Source organism: Triplophysa dalaica, chromosome 1, assembly GCF_015846415.1.
Source record: "Triplophysa dalaica isolate WHDGS20190420 chromosome 1, ASM1584641v1, whole genome shotgun sequence".
Classification (NCBI taxonomy): domain Eukaryota; kingdom Metazoa; phylum Chordata; class Actinopteri; order Cypriniformes; family Nemacheilidae; genus Triplophysa; species Triplophysa dalaica.
In genome coordinates this window covers 7,840,132-7,861,021 of record NC_079542.1, presented here as the reverse complement: position 1 = coordinate 7,861,021, position 20,890 = coordinate 7,840,132, and the positions used below count along the sequence as shown (strand labels likewise).

Below are 20,890 nucleotides of genomic sequence, written 5' to 3'. Positions count from 1 at the left end.
AAGGCTCCCAGTCAAACAACGAAAAGCTGCCTGCAGAGGCGAGGGCTGGAATCAGGAAGAGGGAATTTATGAATCTGTTTACACACGCATCCACACACTCCTAATTCTCTCTTTTACACTCCCTCATCGTACACAGGAGTGATTGAAGTGCTGTCACACTAACACATGAACACTCAGGGTTAAGTCTAGAACATACATCATACAACTAGTCCATCTGCCACATGGGAAGAGCAAGAAATTCTGAAAAACATCATTAATAGAATTAAGTCAACGGTGACGCTTCTGACTGCTTTAATTGATGATGTAAAAATGGATTCTTCTGATTATTATTAACAATGAACTCATTTCATCTTAGATTTTAAATTTGCTTTAAAGGTTGTTTAGTCTTAAGGCAATTGATTAAAATGTAGTTTACATTTTAGCATAGTGGCGACCAATTCGTATGGAATTGGTACGGTGTCATTTATACATTTTTGAACAAATTTGCTTTCGCCCCAGTGATGGATCTGTTCAGAGGTGGATCTTCATGCTCGTTCTTTTCTAATAATCGAATTTCAAACATTTGTGCGATTCGCATAGTAGGAATTCAAACTAAATCATCAACTCCTAAAAAAAAGTCAAGTTTTCCTGCGAGATCAGATTGGGTTTTATGATTCATTTCCATCATAAAAAGACCCCGACTTACTCGTAATTGTTTTAAGCCCCATTTGGATGTTAGTTCAAATATTAGTTTTTTTTTCTAAAGTTTTCTGTTAAAGGTGTCACAGTTAGATTTGACAATAACCGTAATATACAAACCATGATTAAAAATCTAATCCTACACATTTTTAAAGTTAGTTCTACTCCTAAAATAAAATCATAATTCAGTGCCAGGTTAAAGTTTTGCCTTAAGAGCCACAACAGTTAGAAACTAATGGAATATAAGGCATTGGCAAAGAATATAAATCATTTTTTTTAAATAAATTTAATCAAATTAAAAAAAATTTAACATTTCAAACATATCAATATTGTGAATTATTTTAGCCTTGATAATCGTGTAGTAAAAATCTGATATCATGGCAGCCCTAGATTCTATTAAAGTCTTTAGACAGGAGACTGCAATGAGTAACTGCAATAAAAAAGTTAAAGGCAATAAACATTTAATTTAACATTTAATTATTATGGTATCTCTAGGCTAATATGATGTGTGGGTCTGGGGTCAGTTGTTCTCTCTCAGATCTTGCAGTGGTGAGCCTGCGGCTCCAGTGGCGTAACGCAAACTGCGGTGGCCCTCCCTTAAGAGAGGAGGTGGGGCACCTTTACCATATAATCAAATCAGTGGAATTCATGCATTTAAAAATCACGTAATTTACCAGTGCTATGCCACTTCCTTAGCCATATAATTTTGTGTCAAAACTATTTGACTACTTTGATTTAGCCTCATGACATATATACTTGAAATGGTAAAGATCACATGGTTCCGGTTATGTATTTACAATGAGCTGTTGCTGCCTATGAAACCTAAACAATTTGAAAAAAGATTACATACAAAATCAGCAACATAAGAAGATATATTCTAAACACCAATAGGTACATAGTCTTAAAAAGAATGCATGCGGAGAAGGGCAAGATCTCTGGCTCGATCTCCACTTGCACGGTGACAGACAGCGATGGTTAAAAAACTTCAGAGCACAGCCGCATCTGTGACACTCAGTCACTCTTTTTGAGATATTTTATCTTATTTAGCAAAGAATGCTAAGATTATTACGTTCCAGGACATTTGTAGCTATTCTCCATTACAATTGGATAACAACAATGACGACCAAGGATACTGTGATCACCAAACAGCGGTAGGGAAAAATGTTCACTAAAATAAGTCTTATTTATTCACATTAAAAATAAGAATTTTTGGGGGCCCCAGCAGAGCATGCCCATCCGTAACGCCACTATGCGGGTCTTAATTCTGCATTGCTGTGGCCAGGAAGAGCTGCATCGTGCTCTTGGCATTCTCCATCTCTGGAACTGGAGCCACTGAATCGATAAGAAGAGCGATGAAGCAGAGCTGGCTGCCATAAGCATCTCCATTCTGTGAGAAAGCAGAGACTTTCAATTCCACTACCTCGGCAGGCTGCTTTTTCAAACACAACAGATCAGCCGTAGCAACCAAAGACCGGCTTACATTGAACATCTTATACTGATGAAACCTGTTACCCGAGCAACATCCCAGTCAAGAGGCATGATTGACATTGAAGCGAGCTCATCAGTTCATGTCTTTTAGACTGTCTCTTTCCATTAAAGCTGAAATATGGTGAAGAAAGGAATGTGAAGAATATTTCAGAATAAGTTGGGGACACTGTAGCAATGAGACAATCCATAATAAGAGAGAATAGATGAGTCTAATTCAGTCTTGTTATTCAAATTAAACTCTTTAAATTACGATGGGATGGTAGAGCGTTATTGACCGAAAGAAAAACACAAATATGACTTTTCCATAATTAATCAAGGCGTGACTCAGCCCAAACAAACATGTTGGCTGTCTGAAAGGAGATGCACTTTTCTAGCTAATGGCTGTGTTCAGATGCTGAGTCCCAGCATTCTGCACTGCCTGGTGAGGCAGCTTCTAAGAGCTCAGACATCGATCTGGCAAGATAATTTCCCATTGATTGCTCTCTTTGGGGGCTGCTGTGAAGCAGTTTATTATCCATGCTGCAGCAAGGGAGCCAAACCAATAATAGACGCTGTGTGTCCAGAACATTTCTGCTGCTCTATCATCTGATGCACCTGGCTCTCCTCCAACCGCCTGCTCTCACATCCAACTCTAGACTCCAACATTCATGCAATGTTACAGGACAACGCACAGTAAACTATTTTTATCGGATTGGTGGACAGAGAAAAGCATATAAAATTGGCCATCATCTACTCATTCTCATCACATTTTATGTGGAATAAAACCTTAGTCATCTGGCAGACGAGGATGCTATTTCCCATTAAACTGAAGTGGATGGTCAAGTGTCTATTAAACTCCAGAAATGATAAAAAAATGGTCCTTAAGACTTGTGCACTATAATCCAATTATGTCTAACTGTATTTGAATGTACGCTTTATGTAAGGGACAGACTGAAATGTGAACACAATGGCTTTAAATGACATTTTTAGAAAATTGCATTAGCTTAACTTCCATTTAAATGCACAAAAAATGTCTGATCATTTCTCTGAATTCGTAGTGAGCTGTGCCCAAAAGACGTCACATGAACTGAAAGACGGGACTATAACAGGATTTTTTATTTTGAGTGGACTATCCCTTTAATCTCATTGGAGTCCATTTAATGTCCACTGATGTCTTCCTCTCTACAAATGATCTGAAATACCAGCTTTTCCAAATGCTGGATTCAGTCATTGTAGTAATTTTAGGGGATTTGGCTGGGCTGACGGTGGCAAACATCTTGTTGAGAAAATGCTGATTGTCTTATAGCCACGAGCAGTAGGAGATGGGGGGAGGGCGGAACAAGCTCCACGGGGGCAATAAACACAGACAGCTGGAGCATTGTGATCCTGCTCTAGAAGAATATCATCCATGGTAATGAGTTAAGTTGGCCTTAAAAACGACTAGAAAATCAAGACAAGGAAGCGTTTTGTGTATTCATTCTCCGTTTGTGATATTGTGTTGATGCTTATCAAACAAATCATAGTTCCCTGCAGGATCATACGAACTCTGGGGGTCTCAATCATCGAAAGCCATAAAAAAAAAAAAAAATCACACTGCCTGGGGAAATCCATTTAGTTTTTTAACGATAAGAGGTTGTCATGAATGCTCAGACACTAACCGGAGATAATTCAATGTGCACAGACCTGCCGGAAAGAAAAGGTTTCAAGGTTTGGATTTACTGCTCTCTACTTCTACTTTCTATTCTTTAGAGGCAAAACTGGATGAGAATGAAGAATTGGACTAGGACTGAACACACATGAATGTAAATGTCAAGTGATGTGGTGTGAAAAGATCTGTGTGAAGTTGAGCTACCAGGTTCCATAATGCAAACTGCATGTTCCCGTTTTAGATGCACGCCCAGAGACCAGGTCAGTTGTACAGGAGAACAGCAGTGCTTGGACCTCTGAAACAGACGCACGGTGTGTTTACAGCACTGTTCCTAACCCACTGTGACATTAATCAATTCCACCTGCCACAAAGAGTTTGAGTTTGGAGAAAAGGCCAGCCGAGGATGGGAGTTTTCCAAGAGACATGAAGAAAGAAAAGAGATCTATGAAAAGACAGAGTTCAGTGGTAGAGGCTGCCAGGGAGCTCCAGTAGCGGAGAAAAATCTACCAGCCACCAGGGTCGCCCATACTAATAGAGCAAACAGAGAAAACAGATTAATCCTGCAGCCATTAATAATTCCTGCAACTGTTCCCTCCGAGGCAATGAATCACTTCTCCTCTCTGTCAGCACAAGAGCCCGAGGCTGAGCAGAGATCCAGAGCTACGACTAACCTCATTCTCAATCACCACCATCCTCATTCAGCTCAATACAGACCAAACTGCTTTAAAACATCACTGCTGAAATATAAAAATAAAAACCTGCTATTTGTACAATGAACAAAGTTAATTTAACCCACAGGTTTGGTGTGTCTGGTCTAGACATGGTGTAAGGTTAGAAAAAACCGCTGGGGAAAGCAGTCTCTTGTTTGTTTTTATATGTTGCCATAAATATTGCTTTGTCTAACACAGAAGTCAATTTAAACATTTAAGCAAATACCTTCAGATTAAAATATGTTTAAAAAACATTTCAACCATTCATTTTCTTTTTGAGCAGTAGTGTACACTACCGTCAAAGGTTTGGGATCACTTGAAAAAAATGTTTCGGTGATCTTAAAACTCTTTAAATCTGAAGGTGTATGTTTCAATGTTTGAAATGTCTTGAGTTGACAAAAGTATAATAAGAAATGTATTCATTTCTTTCTTTAGGAAATCAAAAAATATAGCAAAATATTTGAAAAAAATATTATTCGAGCCAAATAATGGATAAAGCCAGCCAATAATTGTCCAGGATAGATGGAAATTCCTTCAGTACTGTTTAAAAGAAGCTGAATCACAAAATATCAAGACTACGATTTTGCAAATTCTAGGCAAAGGGTGACTACTTTGTGGGAATTATGTTGTGACTAAAAACATTCAGTTACAACAGTGTTAATTCATTGTTTTGATGAGTTTACAAATATTCTAAAATGTTGGAAAAATATAAATAAAGAATGAGTGAGTAATCCCAAACTTTTGACCGGTAGTGTATTTTTGACTAGTATTACTAATATACAGTTGTATCAGACTGTAATATACACCATGGTACTGAATGTTAACCATATAAGCCCGTATTGATATGTTGCCTCAAGAATACCATGGCATTACCAAGGTACATTTGCCCAAAAATGAATGTCCACAAAACATGATGTTACCATAGTCCCATGTTCATGTGCATAAAAAGCATGGTATTCATAATATTATTTTCCGTAGGCTATAGTTTTATTTGTGAACAACACTAAATAATAATGGGTTATTTTCAAACCACCGTTGGGGCAAAAATGGCCGACCCCAACCGTTGGGTTAAATCAACCCAGAATATAATTTACAACCCAACCCTTTGGGCTCATCCCTTTTTGACCCAATGCTTGGTTGAATACAATCCAGCATTGTTTAGAATGAAGATTTTCACATGCGTGTTGTGGACAGAGCCTCTCTAAAGCCTCTGAAACCGAGATCAGGATCGGTCTACAGAGCAAACAGCGTAACACAATTAGTCACAGGCCTTTTACATGAGATATGATGGCTCCATTATCATTCATTAATGAGAACATGACCGCTCCCCCACACTCAAACACTGCTCAGCTCTATTCCAACGCTCTGCTGTGAGGGGGGAGGGCAAGAAAATCTTCATTAGCACAGCAGTGGCTGAAGAAGTGATAGGGGTGGCTGCTGGGATTTGCATGTGCAGCAGCGCAGGGGCAGAAATGTGTCGGCACAAGTATCTTTACGTTCACTGTGGGCTCTGGAGTCCTGCTAACAGCCGCTCAGAAGTCAGGTTGGGTGTTTTTGTGTTCAGCCCTATGGCAACCCAGCAAAGCATGTTTAACGGTCAGCTCAAGTGCAAAGCTGCTCTCTGGGGGGAGGGCGAGTTGAACCTTCCCCGCTGCAAAGGCACATAGAGACAAGGGTGTGTGTGAGCGCTGCGATCGGGCTACACACAAAGAAAAACAAATTAAGGAGACGGTAGGGGATGGATAAGACACGGAGAAATTGGTACACACTGCATGCTTTGCCAAAGCACACGCTCGGGAAAATGTGCTTATGAAAGTGGATTAAGGTTGACTGGGCTCATGCAATTAAATTCAATACACAAAGCCACACAATTCCTTTTGTCAAAAAAAACAAAAATGATACAAATACACCTCAAGCCTGCAGTGTAAATCCTCTTCCTGACATTCAATGAACCCTCAACAGCAGTCAAGCTCAGCACTCCACTCCAGTCCCACTAGATAACCCAAGAAAGCACAGCGTGCACTCACTGCATCTGACAAACACGGATATAAATTCATCATCGTGCATGCAAAATCCATCACTGTTTGTTCTCCAGTTGGAGACTCTCTGGGAGACGCTGTCCTCTCTCACTACCTGCAATCCTTTTCCTGTTGGCGTGTGTGTATCGCAAATCAAAAACCAGCGGGAGTTTTTTATAACGCTCCTCCGACTGACTGTCTTTCTGTCAAGGATGACAAACTACAGTAAGAGCAAACTGAAAATAAATGCTCAGATTCAGAACCTGCTTTTAACATTTTGCAAGAAAAATGCGTTTAGTGCTTGCCCATGCAGGTGACTAGGACCTTCTGGTTGGTTGATAGGGTGTTGTTAGGTGGTTGGTTACCAAGTATGAGAGCCTTTCTGTTGTTTTTCCACACATCTTTCTGGAATACTCAATTCTGATTGGTGACCTCATCTTGACCGGTGCAACTCAATACTCAATATTTCAAATCCAATTATTTACTTGCAATACCCATGTATCATTCGTCCGGTTGTAACTGCAAAATAAATCCATTCAGGTTATATACAAGACCCTTTCAGGGTTTATTTTGTGATATCAGCCAACTTGCCTTACGTATCATACAGCCAGTCAAACATGATTTCGTTTTAAAACAGGACAAGTTATTTACTTTGGGTTAACCCTAATATCTATCAAAGGGTTAAAGTGATAGTTCACCCAAAACTGAAAATTCTGACATAATTTTCTTGTTATTGACTTTCCTCCATGGAATACAAAATAAAGTATTTTTAAGAAAGTTGGTAAACCGAACACTCATTTCTATTATATGGACACAAAACCAATGCAAGTGAATGGGGGCCAATTACCAACATTCTCCAAAATATCTTATTTTTGTGTTCTGCAGATGATAGAAAGTCATACTGGTTTGAAATGACGAGAGGGTGAGTAAATGATGACAGACTTTTTATTTTTGGGTGAACTATCCCTTTAAACGTGCACTCAAGTAATAATTTACCTGTGCCGTCAATGTCAAGAAACAGCATTACAGTCCCTGTTAAACACAACTGCTCTTTGATAAGACCTTGGGAAATGTAACATAAGCAGTATTTATAGCTCTTCCTTTAGGGAAGTGCAGCTGAGGGCAGGAAGCGGTTAACAGTGTGCTTGTGTGGGTCTTTGGCATGCTGGAGGAAGACTGACATTGATCCACAAGCTACCGTACATCCGTCTCCCTGACAGTGGTAACAGGATTGTTAATAAAAATGGAAATTGAGCTGCTCTACCCCCCTCTCTCTCTCACACACACACACACTTTGACCACATACAGGGCAAGCGCTCAGCTGGCTTGCTCTGCCTGACATCCTCCTGTAGATCCCAAAAACTGTTTACAGTCTGCAATGGTTTTGCCTTTATGGAAGACAGGGCTAAAAGAGCAGAAGCTATACGAACACACGATACATTATACACATCTACTATTCCCTTTCAGTCGGGGAGGTCACAGCTGACTATCACAACGTGCATTCAAACATTTAAGGTTAACAATTCAATCTAGTGTTCTATACTAGCAAGGACTTGAATGGGCTCTTAAGGGTTCTGCTCGGTCTAAGTGCGAAATAGACAGACAAGCTGTCTCTTGGACAAAATGAGCACGTTGTGTGTGTATTTTCACCCAGAGACTCAAACTAATGGGTTTAAATAGCAGTTCTACATTAGCCAACATTTTCTGGGCCAAGTGACTGCTGTGTCTTTGAGAGAGAGCATTCATTTCTGTTAAAGAAGTAGTTCATCCAAAAACAAAAATTCTGTCATAATTTACATTTTAAACCTGAATTACTTTTTCTTCTGTAAAACACATGTTGGTAACCAAAAAACGTTGGTCCCCATTGACTTCTATTGTATGGACACAAAACCAATGCAGGTCAGTAGCGACAAAGGGGTTTCTATTAGTAGAAAAAATGGTAAAAAAGCAAGCAATTTCACATAATTATGTGAATTTAAATATGTAAATAGTTACCAGTTGTTTAATGGCCAAAATACATGCATGTCTCTATGAACAACACTGTTGTGTTTAAAAAATCACTTAAAGGCTTTTATTCAACGTTGACAGGAAGGAATCAGATGGTATCATTAGCTGGTTCATAAGGATGAGATCAAGGATGGACGATTTTTGCCCACAGAGCCGGACTAAAAATGGATTCACACTGAAACTGGGTCAGTTAGGCTCCCTGAAGGCTGTTCGCACAGACAGTGGAATTAAACGCTCTCTGCAATCATCCAAATGGGCTCTCGGGCTGGAATGCTACATGTTAGGTGTTAAGAAAAGGGACTGTCAGTATGTGAAGAGAAGGTTTGGTTCTGCTGAAGCGCAGGGCAGAATAAACAGAGTGACGGGAGGCAGAAAGAGCTGAAAAGACAGAGCTCTGCCTCATTGAGCAGCCCTGGAACCCTGCCAGTCTAACGCCACAAAGCATTAATACACACGCCAGCCATGTGATGAGTGTATCACACACCTTGCACACAGGACATTCTTTCACAAGTGAACGTGTCAGGAGCAACTCTACCGCTACCGGTAGTTTCCAAGCTGCTTTTATTGACAGCGGGTTACATATTACCTTAACTTGAATATGAAGCCACTATTAACTTTCTTGATAAAAGCTTCTGATAAAATTGAGCAATCACTCTTAAAAATGCTGGGTTATTTCAAACCCATCTTTGGATCAAAAAGGAACAAACCCAACCTGTTATAAATTAGCCCATGCTGGGTTGTATCAGCCCAAAATGCTGTTTTCACCCATTGTTGAGTCAAAAATAAACATTTTCTGGGTTAATTTAACCCAACAGTTGGGTTTGTCCATTTTTTTACATAGAAATTAATTTTCTTCTACGCATCAATTTTTTTAATCATCAATCTTTCATCAGAATCTAATACTGTGCTTTACCTGTGAAACGTTTTTTATATATTTCACATCTGAAACATTTATTCGCTTCGAAGCCCATTTCACAAAAAGAATGTCAAACCTCTTGTTTCTGAACCAGAAAGATTTTATCTATATTAACACGGTACATGTTTTATAGGAACACCTAACCTACTCCTAACTAACCATAAAGAGCCATTCAAATTATAACGATAAGTACATTAACATCCATACCAGCGGACGATAACAATAACATTGTTGTTTATTTTAAGCCTACATATACAATATTTGAAAAAAAATATCGCTTTCTGTGATCCCAACGTTACCGTTCTCTGTATCTTTATCATTTCCGTAATGGGGTGAACACTGCTATTCTCTTGAATTAAGAACGACTATTAAAACGCTATTTTTGAATTGTTATCGTTATCGCTATACACTATTCGCTATAACAGCCCTTTACCCTAACCCAAATTTTTTACACGGTACAAACTGTACATTCTATCCTGTAACCCTACCCCTAAACCTAACCTTTACACAAGCACGTGCATGAAATTACGGCGTCAAAGACAATACACTGTCTTACATACATTATGAAACACACAGAAAATAAATAAAGATACAGCATTAATAATATAATAATAAAGGAAATAGTAAAAAACAATCATTTCAACGTTGTAAATTATCAATAAACATTAAACAATTCTTAAATACGCTTTACATTAGTGAAACAATCTGTCCAAATAATTATCTAGTATGTAGGGATGCACAAAAAAGTAACGACCATATCGGTACAGGTCATTTTTAATGTTATCGGCCAATAATACAAATTTATGCAGATATAATACAGCCGATAAATCATAAATAATTTCCTCTGGTTAAACTTCTTGAGCTGCACGCAGCTCACAGTTCAAATACAGTACAGCACTATTTTAGCTATTAGCGAATTTGATAATTGCAATGTGGAAGTGTGTGTTTGTTTAGCTGTTATTAGCGAAACATTGTTGATTTAGATTAAGATGACAGTATTTATAAATAAATAAATTGAATAAATTGTAAATTGAACAAAAGCTTATTGTTTGAAGCTGAAAGGTGTCTGAATGCTTTCTGTCTTTCCTGTTAGACATGTGGCTATTAAGAAAAAAATTCTGGGTTGCTCCGAGAAAGAACATCTATAATTTGTTTATTAAATAAAAAATATAGCAGAAAAGTTTGAAGAAAGAGAACTAGCGATTACCATTTTTTATTGCTGTCAATGTTTACCAAATAATCGCAGTTGTCCACTTTTTTCCTTATGTTTCAGTCTTCGGGAATTTTATATTATTATTTAGATACTGTATACCGGCCAATATATTGGTTATCTACTTCTATTGGTTATCATTTTCGGCCAAAATGTATATGTACATACGCACAAAAGCTTGTATGTCAAATTGTATTTATAATGTTATACGATGTTATATATAATGTGTTACTGTAGCTAGTTCTGACTCTCCAAAACTATAAAACTCTAAGAGTGCTGTCTTCAAGGTACAAATGTAACAGCCAGTGAACTCCGAGCCTGTGGGGACTCGGTATAAACACTCCTCAGCTCTGAGGAAAACTAGTCCATACATGGGAGGACAGAATCGCGAGCGCTCCTCCCCCACTCTGAGTACACCACAAAGACTGCAAGAGCTCCCTGTGTAGGGGGGTGAGGAGATCAGACTGCAGATTATCCTGCTGAGAGAGGTCTGGGCTGAGCCGAGGTGGATACAGACAGCTCTCAGAGTGTAAATACACCTCTTTCAAAAGCACAACAATGCGCTCACCAAGAGCCATGGAGATTAAAACAAGCTCGACACAAAGGCAGGGCTAGCTGTGGGAAACACAGAAATCTAAAACAAAGAGTCATTCAAACCATCGCGTGATTTCGCCACGATTACTGTCTGCGCACACTCAAGTGCACTCCCACGAAATAATTCAGATAAGATAAAGATTTGATAATTGCCATGGGGAAGAGTGTGTTTGTGTGTAAACTCAGTCATGGAGATATCCATCTGCCTTTAGAGTCAACTGTAAAACATCAATAGGAAGGAAATGACATCAATTATATGATCCTTTTCTAATTATGAAACAATGGTTAACGTATGAAGTTTTATTTGTGTTAAGTTGTATTTCAGTTAGATATCCTGACACAAAATATGACCCAGGCTGTTGAAATCAGACTAAAGTCTCAGAATCTAATTATTAATCTAACCATTCATTTCACTATGATTTCAATCTTTGGCATTGTATTACTTAGTCAATATTAAAGACATCAAGAATATATTTTGCACACAATGTTTTTTTACATTATGTAGGATGATTGCCTGACAATTTATCTCCAGGCAATGACACGATTGGCCATTAGCATGTTTAAGACCTATTCACACCAAACTCCTAATTCACGCTCAAATTTTCACAGCATAAAAAAACGTAAGAAATGTTTCTATGTTTCAATACATTCGGACCCCCAAAACACATTGACAATAATTCACTTAACTGATGACCACCTAAAAGTGGAAATGTGAAGCTTTTGTTGTTCTTAAAGCTAAAATAATTAACAGTTTATTAATATAATTTTTTTCTCTGCGAGTTATCGGAGTTAAAAAAAAATGCTAAAGGGAGATAATCTGAGTAATGCATTCAAGTTTTTCTTAGAGATATTTCACCGGCAAAACTAAAGTTCCCCATGTTTTACTCACCCTCAAGGCATCCTAACTGAATATGACCACATAACCTTTTAGCTCTAAGCGGTAGAATGGGGGGGAATTTTTGAAGCTCCAAAATGTGCATCCATCGTTCAAAGAACTGCTTGACACGGCCCCGTTGTCTTAACAAAGGTCCTCTGAAGCGAATCGATGCGTTTGTTTATGAAAAATATCCATATTGAGAGGGCTATTAATATAAATGTGTTATTTGCGAGTTATCGGGAGTTAAAAAAAAATGCTTAAGGCAGATAATCGGAGTAATGCATTCAAGTTATTTCTTAGAGATATATTTCCCCATGTTTTACTCACCCCAAAGGCATCTTAACTGAATATGACTTTCTTCTAGAAGAATAATGTAGTCAGAGTTATAATACCACATAACCTTTTAGCTTGGGGGGAATTTTTTGAAGCTCCAAAAAGTTCATCCTTCGATCAAAGAACTGCTCCATATTCATATTGAGAGGGCTATTAATGCTCATGTCAGAAAAATTATGCCGATGTGTTTTAAGTTCCAATGCTAGTTCTGTTCCAATAGGACACCATCTCTTCTGGCGGGACCTTTTCGCCTACGCCATTTGCCAGAAAAACAAGCCTCACTTTCACGCGCAGGAGAGGTCTAAGGAAGCTAGACATCAACGTAAATAGCCCTCTCAATATGGATACTTTTCTCAAACAAACGCACCGATACGCTTCAGAAGACCTCTAAGCCGTGTCGAGCAGTTCTTTGATCGATGGATGCCATTTTTGGAGCTTCAAAAAATTGTCCCACATTCACTCCCATTCTACCGCTTGGAAGTAAAAGGATACATGGTAATATAAATCAGACTGCATTATTCTTCAAGAAGAGTCATATTCAGTTAGGATGCCTTGAGTGTGATTAAAACATGGGGAAAATGTGTTTTGCCGATGAAATATCACTTTAAGTTTAAAGTTAAAAGATTGAACAAAACTAAAAGAGACAGTTCACCCAAAAATAAACATTCTATCTTCATTTACTCACCCTCAAGTTGTTTCAAATCTGTATACATGTCTTTTTTCTTATGAACACAGAGAATGGTATTTGGAAGAATGCTTGTGCCAAAACAGTTTTTGGCCACCATTGAATACCAGAGTAGGAAACATAAAGTACAAAGGTTGTCATAAGTGCCCTAGAACGGTTTGCTTTTCTACATTCCTCAAAATATCTTCTTTTGTGTTTAACAGAACAAATACATTTATAAAGCACTGTTCCTACTATGTTAGTCAATGGTGGCCAAGAACTGTAAGACTCAAACTGTAAGACTATAACTATAAACACTTTGTTATTACAGACAATACAAAATCATTTTGTTTTAATCAACTGGATGCCACAAATTGCTGTCAAACAGATTAAAATTAATAAACTAAGTTAAATGATATATCATTTTTGGGTCATGTGTCCAGAAGTCGTACAGATGACTGATATAGGTGGATCTGTTGATATCGAAGCAAAAGCCACCGCAGAAAGAAACAAGAAGAGTGGAATGTTAATGTGTTTGAAGCCAGCAAATCTGTGTGATCCTGCGTAAATACTTTCAGGGCAACAATTCCAGGTTGATTTCCGACACAATTTTGTTTCCCTGGCTCACTTTGCTCTTGGTTTTACAGGCTCTAATGCGTTTAAAGCAGGAAATCCAGTTTAAATGTGAACATTTGACGCAGAGCAGCAGCAGCCCTCCTCTCCAGAGAACAGAGCAGGTTTCCAAATATATACCAAACGGCTCTCTAATTACTGCAGTCACGATCTGGGGCTGCATCCTCACTTCAAAACACTATTTGATTGCTTAACAAGGACATCTTTTCAGTCTCCTCTGTCGTGCTTCAATTATGGGTCTGATTCAAATGGAAAACCACGTCCAGTCACTTTCAACTACTGGAAAGAATCTAGCCGAGAGCTGAAAAAGGATTTCTCTTTGATAGTGAAAGCCCAATTAGAGGACGGGAACGCCTGCAATACCGTTTGTCTTGTTTGCCTATGCCTTTTGGGGGAATTCCAGCCGGATCTCAGGGCACACAAAAGCACACATTCCTCATAGAGATCAAGTTGTGAACACCGTTAAAGATTCATTACATATCAATGTATAACTAAATACAAAGAACTGCAATTTTGCAAATGTGAGCCATATAAGATTCTTGAACTGTGAAAAGTTAAAGGGATAGTTCAGTCAAAAAGATGACCGAAGATATTTGTAAGAATGCTTACAACCAAACAATTATTGTTGTCCTTACTATGGTAGTCAATGGTGGCCAAGAACTGCATGGTTACAACCATTTGTCCAAATATCTTTCTCTGTGTTCAACCAAACAAAGAAACGTATAAAGGTTTGGAACGACTAATGTGGGGGTCACACTTGAATTTGCACATCCGAAATTCGTTTGGACAGTGCTGAGAAAATGTGCGGGACAGTCACTACAGTTGATCAAGTACATACACGCACAATCCCATAAAATTACATGTTCCACTGTTTAAACTTTACCATCTGCTCCTGTTTCTATTCCCAACGCAACCCAAGCCGCTTCTCTTTTTTTTTGTTTTTTTTATTATCATTTAAAGTTGCGTTGAAAAAAACGGGATGATGTGACACTGCTATAATGAGCGATTCCTCCATTTTGGATTTTTGTGTAGAGAGAGGTCACGCTATGACGATTGATCTTCTATTGGTCTCACACACTCAAATGACGCGAACTGGCAGGTCAGAGTTTACCAAACTTGAACTTTGCTACACAGCGACATTCTGAATATTTCCGCACAGGCTTGCGTTTCCAGTCGGTCGCATTCGCATGGGTATGAATGGAAGTCAATGGAGGGAAAAATTCAAGTGTGACTGCTTCTTAAGAGAGTAATTCATGAAAAAAAATCATTTTTGGGTTTACTATCGCTTTAAGACAAAAACTCATATTACCACAGAAGAGAAAAGCACTTTTATTTCATCACATCACGCACAGATTGTTTTAGATTAAGCTAAATAAAGAAGTTCACATGTAGAAACTCCTTGTGCATGTTGATGACACAATGATTTCTAGCTGCTGTCTCGGTGCACATCAATGTGAACGTACCGTCACGGCGGAACAAACAGAGAGAGCAGACGTAATTCTCTGAGTCTCTTGTGAAAGATGGTCCCTCAGGAAGCCTTGAATCAAGCAGGCGTGGAGCTCAGGGAAAGCAAAAGAGCCGACTGCTCAGAGATAAGTGCACATTATCTCTGGTAATAGAAAGAAAATTGTTGTGTAATAAAAGACGTAAAGTTAAGGAGAAGTTACAGAGCTCTGAAAACAAATGCAGGGGATGTGCTCTGGGTCAAAACCCCAGCTAATAAAAGTTATGAAAATTAGAGCATGGTAACATCGAGATCATTAACCAGGTCAACTATTCCTCGGATGATCTACAACAAGACTAAAGCTCCCGACAAAACACAGCATAAACAATGGAGGAAAGGCACTGAAAAATGAGATTTAATACAAAATAAAGCAGTCACGCTTAATTTATTATTTAAAGTGGTTAGACTGTGGCCTGGGTGTCGATATTCAAGATGTTATAAATCCACACGTTTTACTAATCAATAATATGCTTGTCCATGTTATAGACCTGTTGTTGTCGGCAGCTCACGTGACAGCGACTCTTAAACTGCTCGCTGAGTGCACTTCAGCAGTAGCCAGGGCACTTCGACTGCATATGGTGGGAATGTGTTAATGCAATATTCATGGCATTGAGAGTGCAGCACAACACGGCTTTGAGGACTCTCTGTAGCTCCTTTCACACTCGACAGAATCGAAACGTAGCATGAAGAAAAGCCATATGCAATGGACTGCCATTTCACAGGAACATCAGAGCGTTTTACCACAGCTGTGACCGCAAACATTAAATGTAACAGTTTGGCACTGAACTCAATGTGCATTTGAGAAATAGCTGAAGAGAATAAACCAAACTGACATCAACATGATACACATGTAAAAGTGACATTAAACATTCATCGCAATTCAGTTGGAAACACATCACTGAATTTCAAGCTGCATATACATATAGTCATTTATTCAATTCAACTTCTATAATGTTTATTATTTATTAAAAGAAGTACCTGCCTTTGTTTCAAGGAAAGGTCGATTCATAGAGGCTATCAATAGCAAGGCAGCTTTTAAAGCATAAAAAGATCCTGAGTCTTCCAGGCTCTCCAAAGCCACGCCTCCTGTCAATAGGTCTTATTCATTTGTGGGACAACATAATAGTACAAAGGACATGACAACACAAAAATAATTCAAGACTTTCAGAGACTAGCGATAGCAAGCTAGCTTTGAGAGTAAAAAAGCCTCCACAGCCATGCCTCCTCCAAATGCAATGAATGGAGGAACATTTTATGGTCCTGGAGCTTAGAAGATACAAAAATATACTCTTACTTAACCTTGTGGTTGCTATCAGGATGTAAAAACAGCATATCAAAATTTTGCCTTTAAACGATAGCCTACGAATTTTGGAAGGTCGCAAGAAATAAGCTCTGTGTTTATGATCTTTACACGTTTTGTCTATCAAGATAATATGCTAACACTTTAGTAAAGGGACCAATTCTTACTATTAACAAGTTTACATTTACATTTATGCATTCAGCAAACGCTTTTATCCAAAGCGACTTACAGATGGGGAAAACAATGGAAGCAATTGGGACAGCATAAGGACAACAAAAAGCATAAGCCTACCACAGTATATACAGAACTCAGTTAACGGCGCAGAGAATTGACTGCTGATCCAAGTTGCTTATTAGCATGCATATTATGAATATTATCAGAATGCATATTATTAGAATATTGGTTTACTAGTACTGTTAAAGGACATATTCTGCATGCCCCTATTCTACATCCCGAATCCTACCCAATAGCAAAACTTAACAACTATTATACTTACTTACTATTAATAAGCACCAAATTAGGAGTTTATTGAGGCAAAATTTGTAGTAATGGTTTGTAGCGAGAATTGGACCTTAAAATAAACTGTGACCAATAATATTTACAAATCACCACGATAATTGCTATTTTTGAAGTCCAAACAATTGTCAGAAGTAAAAAGCTAACATGATACTATAAACCACAGGTGTCAAATTCAGTTCCTGGAGGGCCGCAGCTCTACACAGTTTAGCTCCAACCCTAATCAAACACACCTGATTCACCAAATCAACATCTTCAGGATTATAAGAAACTTCCAAGCAGGTGTGGTTTAGAGCTGGTAGGAGCTAAACTGTGCAGAGCTGCGGCCCTCCAGGAACTGAGTTTGACACCCCTGCTATAAACAGACTACACTACAGTCGCACGATATCAACGTCACCACCACAAGCCTCTGCTAACTTCTTCAAACTTGATTAAAAACGTGTTCCCTGGTAAGTAATTACTCCGTGAATGAATCTCCATGCACGTTTTTAGAGCTTTGTGTCCACGTTGCATTATTTTTAATGCAGTATTTTTAAGCGTGATGACGTTTAATCTTTCCGCTAAAGGATGTAGTCGCTTTTAGCAACTTCTTAGCAACTGCCGTTTACACAGTAGATGAGGCTTTAAAAACCACAAGCAGGGCACAACTGGTTTGTTTCATGTCACAGAATTATATTAAGAGGTTTTGTTAACCACATACCTTATTTTAGGTATGTAAACAAAAGCCCGTACTCATTGACTTTGGGGCGATGGATCCGGAAGTTCAAACTCGATTCCGGGTTTTGCATACAAAAATACTCTATACTCTATACTCTGACTCTATACAGTAAGCGCAACAAACCGAATGCAATGATTGGACAAACATTTTATGGCCATGATATTTCCACAGAATTTTTTCTATATGTAGAACACTTGAATTATTGTTATCAGGATGTGAAGAGACTTTCATCCAGTATAGGCGTTAACGTTATGAAATATGAATATAAATTGCTTATGAAAAACATTACCTCAAGCTTTAAGGCAATTACCCAGTAAAACATCAGTAATGAGAAAGAAAAAAGCAATTTAAACAATATCACCATTTTCATAAAGGTACCTTAAATCTTACTTACAATCTCCTTTTAATCTGCTTGGCAAATAAAAAAATTGATCCCCCAAACTGCAGAAACCTCATCACCTTTCACATCAAATTTTCTTTCGGTCTGAACAAGAGCTTCTGCAACGATTGCTTAAAGATTCAAGGTGCAAATTTGCAACAACTGTAACCAGAGATCAGCATCTCCGCTCTCATCCAGACTCATCTCCTCCCGCCTCATTCTCCATCTTCCAAGCATTAATTTTTCAGGAGCTTAAATGGGCATCTTGGCAGACACTGAGGGCACAGAGTCAAGAGTTCCTGCTTCCAGTAACAAAGTAGATGATGTATTTGTCGACAGATGAGACAGTAAAACACGCTCGACAACGCCAGAAAGAGACCTTGTAATCTTTGCCATCGTACAGTTCGGGACTCGATTCTCTGTCACTAATGCTATTGCAGTTGGCTGTTGTGTATATTGGGATTAAATGAAGATAAAGGAGACGGCTCTTACACTACTATCATTATTCATATGTGCTGCAGTGGGAAAATTAAACCTCAGACAGCATGAGAAACATGAGAGCAGCTGGTAGCCCACACATACACTCTCCGTCCTTCTTCTCGGAGAAACCGGGCTTTCGATGTACAGCAGTCATTACTGTTAACTAATGGAGGGCAGCACCATGTCAGACCATCACATAAAAAAACACTTAAAACCGCAGAGGTGCAGCTTTAATGTGTGTGTGGAGGGTACACAATAAATATATATTTTATATTAAAATAACTTTAAAATACTTAAAATACTATCTTTGTATAATGTGCAGAGCAATTTGGAGCAATCTTTACAGGGAAGTTCACCCAAAAATAAAAATTCTGTCATCATTTATTCACTCTTATTTTGTTCAAAACCTGTATACGTGACACACAAAGGAAGATATTTTGAGAAATGCGGCAGTGGTTTGGTGTCCATACAATGGAAGTCAATGGAGGCCAATGATGTGTGGATACCAATGTTCCTCAAAAAATAATGAGTAATGTAATGCCCAAGAAACTCATACATGTTTAAAACAACATGAATATGAATAAATGATGAAAGAACTTTAATTTCTGGGTCAACTTTCTCTTTAAAGTCTATCCTGATAAACATATTAAACCTAACTTCTCATCCCATTAACCTTTTTCTGACAGGCTAATTATTCCAGTACATATCCAATACATGATGCATAAACCTCAAATGAATTCAGCTAAGTAAACCAGAGCCGGGTCACGCTGCGCTATTTACATTTTATGCCAGGCAGGCTGGGGCCCTGCTTAAAATGAGGAGATAAGTCACGGTCTATTCCCATTCACAGTCAAATGCCAACCGCATTCTTGGATCGTCGCTTGACTGCACAGGACCTTCAACTGTTTATTCACTTGGTCTGTAAAACTACCTGTCTCCATTCCCCACTCTCTCTTTATGTACACATACCTTTTGTTTATGCAGCGCTCTGTTAAAATGTGAGCAAGTGGCATGAACGCTGCTTTGTTGATTTGGATAAAATCATCTGTTAAATAACTACTCATACATGAAGCCTATTCTAACACATATAGCCCTGATTCAAATTTCGCTTCTTAAACCGCACAGAAAACCGCGCCCTTTCTCTAGTCAAATGACCCACGGTGTGTACGCGGCACTCTTTAAAGTAGAACTATTTCCATCTCGATGAGGTGCCGACGCACCTTGAAAAATGTGAGCACCGCACCGTATGCGGGTCGCAACCACGGAAAAGACACAAAATGTGAATCGCCCCTTAGGCATCTTACAATTATTTTTGGTAATCTAGGACAATTATTTTCCAGGCCAAATTTGTTCACCTATTTTTATGCATGATTGTCACCGCCTTGAGCTAAAAAAAACCCCAGAATGCACTCCCCTAAACACTGTGGTCCTGTTGTTCAATGCACGCTTCCCCTTTAAATTGAGTGAGGCATCCAGCTCCCAGCTGCCCATTAACCGTGTGACAGATCTGTAATAAACACAGTCCGTCACCTCTAAAGCCTGCTGCACATTTCCTGGGTAATATGCGACCGTCCCTTCCCCCAGCCTAAGACTCAATAGACTTGAAACCTGATTTCTGCCGAGCATCCCAGCAGTTGTTGAAGCAAGAAATTCCACCGCACTCAGATAGCCCTGGAAAAGACATGAATATGAAAAGAGTCCATGAATAAATCAAATCCTTCTTTTTATGCTGTCCCTATAAATGAGACAGGAGTGTAGAAACAAGGGCACTGCCAGGAGAAAGAGAAAGTGATGAAAGTTCTCATAAGATCATGTCCTTAGGTTACTGAAGCCTCTCAGTACGCTAACTGGTGGGTGGTGAGATAACTAGCGGGGGATATTCGTGCCTACGTAGATTTCAGCGCTGACTGAATGGGAAAATTGGCAAAATTTTGTGGAATAGGTTAATATCTAGGATTTGACTGTACTACACTCTTACGGTCATCAGATTAGCCAATATAATATAAAGGCAGGTTAGGCAATTCTTTCCAGAAACATTTACTGTTGGCTGGAGGTTAAAGAATCTTCACATTCTTATAGCAATCACAAAATAAAGTGTGAAGTCTAAATGCAGGTCAAGATTTGTACACTTACTTTACTATTACTAGAATAATAATAAGCTCATCCAAATTATGAAATAAAACAAAGGGAACTATGGGAATTATGTTGTAATTTAAGAAATATAATTTTTTTATCATC

General features: G+C 38.5%; 1 protein-coding gene across 1 annotated transcript in view; it reads right to left on the bottom strand.

Annotated features, from left to right (window-relative positions):
• The window catches only part of trip4 (thyroid hormone receptor interactor 4), a 50,393-nt gene that overhangs the window by 281 nt on the left and 29,222 nt on the right, over positions 1-20,890 (bottom strand).